Source organism: Calypte anna, chromosome Z (assembly GCF_003957555.1).
Source record: "Calypte anna isolate BGI_N300 chromosome Z, bCalAnn1_v1.p, whole genome shotgun sequence".
NCBI lineage: Eukaryota > Metazoa > Chordata > Aves > Apodiformes > Trochilidae > Calypte > Calypte anna.
This window is the reverse complement of record NC_044274.1, coordinates 22276310-22284047: the sequence shown is the minus strand read 5'-3', so window position 1 is coordinate 22284047 and position 7738 is coordinate 22276310.

Here is a 7738-nt window from a genome sequence, read left to right as displayed (position 1 = left end):
GAAGCAGTCCAGACTTTCTTTTGCAGTGCAGGACACAAATCTGGAGAGACACTGTCATGTATAGCACTTCATGAGTGGGCCAGACAGCAAGCTCATTATCCCAGTGTATAATATCACATTGGCAGTGTTGGAGTCTCAGTGGAGTCACTGAATGTCAGAACTAGCATAGGTTGTGGAAACTGGGGCCATGCAAATCCAAGGAGAGTCAAGACGTATTTCACATTGCATAATGAAAATCTGAAGGAAAGGCAACCAAAGGCACTTCATGACTGTCAATGATGTGGTGGCAAGCTATAGCATTTGATGTTACCTGTTTTGAAATACAGAGCAAAGAGAGTTAAGGATTTCACTGAAATATCCCAGCAGTCATATTTTGAGGCAGAATAGCGATTCTGCACTTCCACAGACAGAGAAAAGTATTAATTGATTGCACATCAAGACCAATCAGAAAACCCCAGAGAGCACACAAGAATAAATCAGTCCAAAAGCACATATTATTGCTCATGTGTTTCCACTGTGACCAATACCATCTGCTTCATTAACAGGCATGTGTTGCCATACTGAGAATTCTCTGAAACTCAACTTTGCTCATTTTGAGTCTTTGGGTATCTGCACTACAGCACAGTGAAGAAATGATCCATTTTAAAAAGAAGTACATTCTACATTCTACAGTATTTAATATATCTAACATAAGAAGGCTTATGAGGAACTAAGAAAAGCTGGAAGTGGATACATTCAGACTAGGAATGAGAGCTACCTTTTTAAGAGGAAGGATGGATGACAGTGTAACCAAAAGCAGAGGGAAGCCACAAAGTCAGTGCCCTTTGACACTTCCAAAGGATGTCAGGCTAGGAAGTAGTGCACAACTTAAAACTAGTTATTGATCTCAACATATTGGCAACTGCAAGATAGCTGGTGATCAGATGAAGAATTGGACTGAGCTTTATTTTGCCTTCCTAAACCACATGCTGGACAAATCTCACTCCTGTTCCAGGTGGTGAATGAGGAGAAGCAAGTGAGAGGCCTAAGTTCATCCTTCCCCAGCCCAGCTAGGACTGCAGCCACCACAGTCTCTGCTGCATTTTCCCAGTGCCCTGCCACCTCCCTGCTCCTGGTGGCAACAAGAAGCTGCAAGCTGCTGAGCAACACCCACCAACCTCACACCACAGCAGAGCGTGGGCAGAACTGATCTTTGTGGCAGGCTTCTGACCACAGTGACTTGCTCTGTTGGTAAATATCATGAGGGTGCCTGCTGAGCTACAACTTTGCACCAAGTATTTTCATGTCCCTTTCATTTTTGATCCCCCAAGCATCCCTGGTTTTTTTCTCTGTCTCCACTCCCTTTTGCTATAAAACCACCACCCCCTTTTTTACATCACTTTATCCCTCAGGTTAAGCAAACAGAAGGTGATTCACAACAGGCATGTTGATTTTCCTGCCAGTGGAATGAGAGGCTGTTTCACTGGCTCTTCCACCTCCTCATGAAAAATCAGTTATGATACAGAGTTCACATGCTCTGAGGCTGTTTGCTGCTGGGTCACCTGTTGTTAGCAAATGGATTCAGAAGTTACTCAGAGGTGAGCCCTCAAAGACAGAGATGGTCAAAGCTGGAGAAGCAGGGGCCATGCATAATCCCTCTTTTCCTTAGGAAAACAGTTTAAAATAACTTTGCATCTAAATAAGTACTTTGGTTTTCCAAAGAGCTAAAGCTGCTCCTGGGACAATTTGGCTCAAGGTGCTGCAAAATGCTGACCTCTGCAGTCAGTCAAAAAGAAGATAGTAGAAGTCGTGGGGTATCAACACCTACCTTAATTATGTATTTTACATTGCCTACTCCTTGATGTAGGGCCATTACAAGGAAAGAAAGTCTGCAGAAAAGTGCTAATTTACATTATGGACTTTCCCCTCTGTAATTTGGTTAATTGATGTGTATTATTAGATTGATGTGTATATATAATTGATGTGTATTATTTAGATACCTCACAGGACTCTAGAAGAGGTAAGCATTAGCTATGAATTGCATTTTTGCCACAGTGCAGCAGGCAAAAGAAATTTAAAGTTGGACAACACTGGAAAATAAAGCAACACAAAAGGAACCCAACACACGCAGCAGAGGAGTCCATCATCTGCCTGCTCTTTGAATTTGAGAAGTGGCAACATCAACAGCAGGGTTTAACACCTCTTGTGACCCTGTACGACACCGGTGCAGGTGCAGCCGATTGAGGGAGCCTACACACTGCAGTTGCCCAGTGAACCCCTTTAGCTACCCTCAGGACATACAGGGCAGTGCTTCACAACCACACGGCCTCCCAGACAATCCTTCACATTCTACACCTGCAATATGCACACAAGGACACACATAGCCATCTCATTTCTCTCTGAAGCAAGCTTGAGCTGCAGAACCCTGAGCAAGCTGACACAGTGTTGGTATCAGTGATCCCCAGCCACAGACGGATGGAGGGGGATAAATGGACACCCTTCTCCCCTACTCAGCTCCAGTCAATGCAAGGACATCTGCAGTAGAAAGGAGTGCCTGTTGTAGGAATGTTCATGCTTGTGAGGAATTACACATATTCTCTAATTCCAGAAGAATTTACAAACAGCCACCACATAAAGTGCCACGTCATTTCTGGTACCCTGGGTTCAGAATAATGCTTCCTCCAGAGAGCAGTATGACAACTGGTTCTGGGAGATATGGAAAGTCTAACTAACATAATTAATACCATCCAGCACACTTTATGGAATAAACATTTTATTTCATTGAGATTACTGTGTTGACTTGATATACTTGAATCTTCCAAGGTGTTTCATCTTACAGTCTGTTGTAAGATCTTGCATTATGGAAGTTTATGAAGATAGACATGACATGAATAAACAGTCTCTCCAGTTACAGGTCTTCCAAGTTCTGTGGTTGCTAATGAAATCATGAGAAATGTGTGGGTCTGTTTTACCAACACCCCCGGATAAAATCCTTACTGCAATATTCTTTTGTTTGACTACCCGCTATCTAGACAACAATGCCAAATCTGTGCAGGCAAACTCAGAGGATGAGTCAGAGGCTATGGGATAGTAGAGCCTAAAGAGGATGGAGCATGCTTACAGAATGATCCAAAATAACTGGTTAAGCCCATAAGACAACAAAAATCTATTTCCTTAGAGCTTAGAGTACCATCTCTGGACACAGAACACAAATTATACCAATAGGTACAACAGAGATGCTGCCCTGTGCCTCCTTAGGTTGCTAGTATAGATTAGGTAGCTAAGTCTCAGAAATCAAATCCCTGGGACTTCATTTCTGTGCTTGGCATAATTTAATCTCATAAAAAGGGCAATACCCTCATTCAGACTAGAACTCCTGTAAAGAGAGCAGGAAGTAGTTTATTGTAATGCTGATCAGTTTCCCGGGTTTACAGCTCTGAAGATCTTTGCAGCAGAGCCTGAGTGACAGAACACATTGGGTGGACCTGGGGATTCAGAACAGCCTATTAAGTCCTAAGAACATACATTTTCAGAAGTAATACACAATTTTCAAGAAGACAAACAGACAAAGAAAAGTCCATCCAAACAATTTTCTAAATGCACTACTCCTCCCTGAAAATATGGCCCACTACATACTTACAGTCTTCACTCTATGTCATGCAAAATGCTGTCCCCTTTTCCTTCATATGCTCTCAACTGTAATGCCCTATCAGTTTGCAACTATCAGTTGCAAACCAATCTACTAGGATGTCTCTTTTTTGGAAAAAAAGCTTTCAGACTTTCATAGGAAGTGAAAGCCTCTATTCATAAACAGGTTGCATATGCTTGAATTTTTGTGGTCAGATTAATTTATTATGCTATTTAGTTCAGCACCCTGTTGGAAAGAAATCTGAGGTTGCCTGGAAATGTTTCACTGGTTTAACTCTGGAAACAGCTCACAGATTTCATTATCTGTTCATCACTGTGTGGTTTTGCAACTATTTTGAGTCCTCAATGGCCACTGAGCAATAAGCACAGGAGTGCTCATGCTTTTGAGTACTACACCTCACCCATGCAAAAAAATTAAGAGAACACAGCTTTCCACTGAATAAGCATTCACCCTGGAAGCACAAAACATCATTCTGTGTGCTAGAAAGGCAAAGGACTTACATCAAAACATGCAGGAGATCAGTGGTGAAAAGTAACCATTTATATTTCCCCAGCACTGAATCAAAGTCCTACCTTTAAAACCCAACTCCTTCTCAAATGCTGTATGTTCACCAAGACACTCAGATTAGCTTCAAACTCCACATGGAAAGAACATCATAGCATCATGCTTCCCACATGCTGTTCACATAATTTTAATCTTAGCTCTGTGTAAAACAATATTGTCTCTGTCTGTGAGGGCTATTGAAACTATAAATTAGTCAGCTAGCTGTCCTTCTGGATGTTCAATTGCTAGCTTCTGAGCCTTGGGATGGCTCAAAACTTTTGTTACTGTGCCACATCCATATTATTTGACAAAGGCTGTAACACCTTTTGCAGATGGCTTTATTAAGGCCAAGGAATAATTAGTTGTCTATTATCTACTGGAAAAGGTTTTTTGAAGAGCAGAGTTCCCACCCTTTATCTTCTCTGGTGGCTCAAAATATTCTTGAGTTTACAGGCACAAACCTTCCTTAACCAAGAATGGCAGTACCTGTCCTACAAACCTTCAGTCCTTTTACCTAACACAGCAGTTCCTGGAGCAAAGCTTCGTCATTGCCATTATTTCAATAATCTCCTCCTACCTGCCAGTCAAGGTTGCAAGTGTATACTCCCATGAACCTTTCAAGCAATCATTCAGAAACACTTTCATACCATGGCTATCATGTCACATGGTCACAGCAGAAAACACCAGTCCTTCTCTCTGTAATCTTAGTGATTAAGTTCTGCTACAAAGTGTCTTGAATGTGTACCTATGTAACAGAGCAGAAAATATGATTTAAGGGGAGATACATGCTATAAAAATAGTGATGTTGATTATGAAGATACACAGTCAATACCTTTAAACTGTTGTTCTGGTATTTTGGTATTCTTGCATTCCTCGCAACACACTTGAGTATTTCCTTCATGTGGCTGTGAGACAGTCAAGAAGTGTTTATGTGTTTATGTATAATTACAACTATTAGACTTTCAACATTCAAACACTTCAAACATTCCAGGAGAAATGCTAGGTCTTCACATCTCAGACCAGACTTTAATGAGCGACTCACTTTTTGGAGGCAAAACTAATTGCTAGCTTAACTAATTGCTATAGTATGAATATCTGAGCACCTCAGAGCAGCCATAAACCAGGCAAAATCTATTGGGTAAGCTGGAGTTTGAGCTCTTTTGCACATCTCTATGCCTCTGTCCTGTTTTTTTTTCTGGGATGGAGTTACAAAATAATTTTTCTGTTTATAGAAACTGTGGTTTTGAGAAGCTTCAGTGTTCAATTCTGTGAGGACAAGAGAGGTAAGATGTGTTTTCATTTACATCCAGGTCCAGTGTGTGGGTTTCCACAGTGACCAAGGTGGAGGCCAGGTTTGAATAATGCAGGTCAGTAGGCTAAGAGGGCGAGCTGACCCAAGCCAGCCAACCAAAGTATTCTTTAGCATAAATGTCACTCTCACTATGTATTGCTATGCTTAGGTAGGTTGGATGGGGCTTTGACTAATCTGGCCCAGTGGGAGGCATCCCATGCAAGCAGGTTGGAACTAGATGACCTTTAAGGTCCCTTCCAACCCAAACCATTCTATGATTCCACTAACTGATGTCCTTCCCTCTGCCTCCACTCCTCTGCCCATGATCTTCTTCACACTATTTAATGCCGGGTCTTCTCAGGTTAGTTACAGATTTAAATAAACAGGAACAAAGTGGTGGCTTCTGAAGTATTTAAATATCTTTGAGAAATCACACCAGACTATCAGTCAGTCACATCTTGAAAATCTGGCTTTTCATCTTTGCCACTTACCCTCAGTTAAAGATGGGGAAATGCAGAGTAATCATGACACTATTATTCCCCAGCCTCATCAAGCAATGGAGAATAAGAATACCCAGAACAAAACAAAGTAATCTTCTGCTGACTGAAGGTCTCAGACGTGATGGGGACAAAGGCCAGAACAACAAAAGGGACCTGGATCAACCAGTTTCTATGAAGGAAAGATTAAAGTCTTGCTCCAACTGCTACTGAAGTGAGTGGGAAGACTCTCATTGACTTTAATGGAAGTTAGATGAAGAACTTGTGTTTACCTTTGTGTAATTAGAGGCATGCCTGCAAACTTGCAGATAGACTTGGGAAGTGTCAGAACTGGACAGAAAGAGGGGATTCAGTGCAGATAGAGGGGGCAAGTACAGGATTTCTAATCTGGTTAAACAGCAAAACTCTACATCCCACAACAGAATGTGAGAAGTTACATAAAAAATCCAGTGGGAAGTAATGGAAGAAACATCTGCCTCAACTTTGGTGGAATATACTGTGTTTGGCATTCAGAACTAATAATGCTGAATTAGCCAAGCTATAATGTCTGTTGGCTGGGTCACATATAACATACTCAAGGAGCTGTTTCTGTAAACCAAGTCATTTGAGTCTTCTGAGTATAAAATGCATCTGTAAATATGTTGTACAACTGAGAGCATTAAACACATTTGGTTAGCTATCCAGAAGATTTTAGTCTTGTTTTCAGAATGAAGCATCCCAAGTTACACCAGGAGACAAAAACCCAGAAGAAAGAGAATGAAAACACAACAGTTCTGAATTTCTTTCTGATCATGTGAGTAACCCCTTTGATATCTCAGGACATACTTATATGAATACTTGAGCATTTGCAAGAGCAGGACACTAATTTGGAATGTCTTAACTTTTGTATAGACAGAATTTACAAACAAAATCCTTGTATTTAACAAGACCACTTGCCTAAACAATTATAGTACTTGTAAGAACATTCACTAGAACACCATTTCCAAATAAATTACAAAGTTTAGTTGACTTCTGTTTTGTTTTAAATTAGGACTTTTAATGCCCTATATATTGACTTAAACCAATTGCTTTTTTTGATGTTTTTTCCTTTCCCTCAGTGTTGATGGTGTAAATCACTAAATTCTCAGTGATACACTCCCAGCTGGGATGAAAGAATATGAATCCCCTGACCAGTAAAACTAAGCTAATTTAGATTAGCAGATGCTCTGACCCTTGAAATAACCTTTGCTACTCTATTGCAAGCAGGCAATTAATGGATCTGTCAGCCTTCTGCACACTAAACTATGTCTGTTTATTATTTAGATTTAGCTTTCCTTACAGTCCTCTGGCTTTGGAAAGGAATCCAAGAGAAGTTGAAATTCCAAGAGAGAACTTCAGTGTTTTTGTTTCACTTCCTTCTGTTCTGAAAAGGATCTGGAAAAAAAAATCAGCATCATCTGAAACTCGCACAGCAGTCAACATACCATTGTGAAGTCTTGAGCATTTTTACCGTAGTGCTTTTTTGGAGTAGTGTTAAAACTTACAGATGGGTTAATGGGAGACCTGGAAAAGTTAAAAAAAGATCTGAAATGTAATTATGCAACACACATGGTTCTATGCTCTAGCTTGAAGGTCACTGCATCTTTATCAGACACTTTAAAAATAATAAAAAGTCGACTTAGAAGGGTACTTGGGAAAAATGGAGTAGCTGAGATATCCCTCAGCAAATAAGATAGTTCAATAATGCATATTCATTAAAAAAGCTGAATGGGCTCAGGCATTCAGTATGGAGGAATGTGT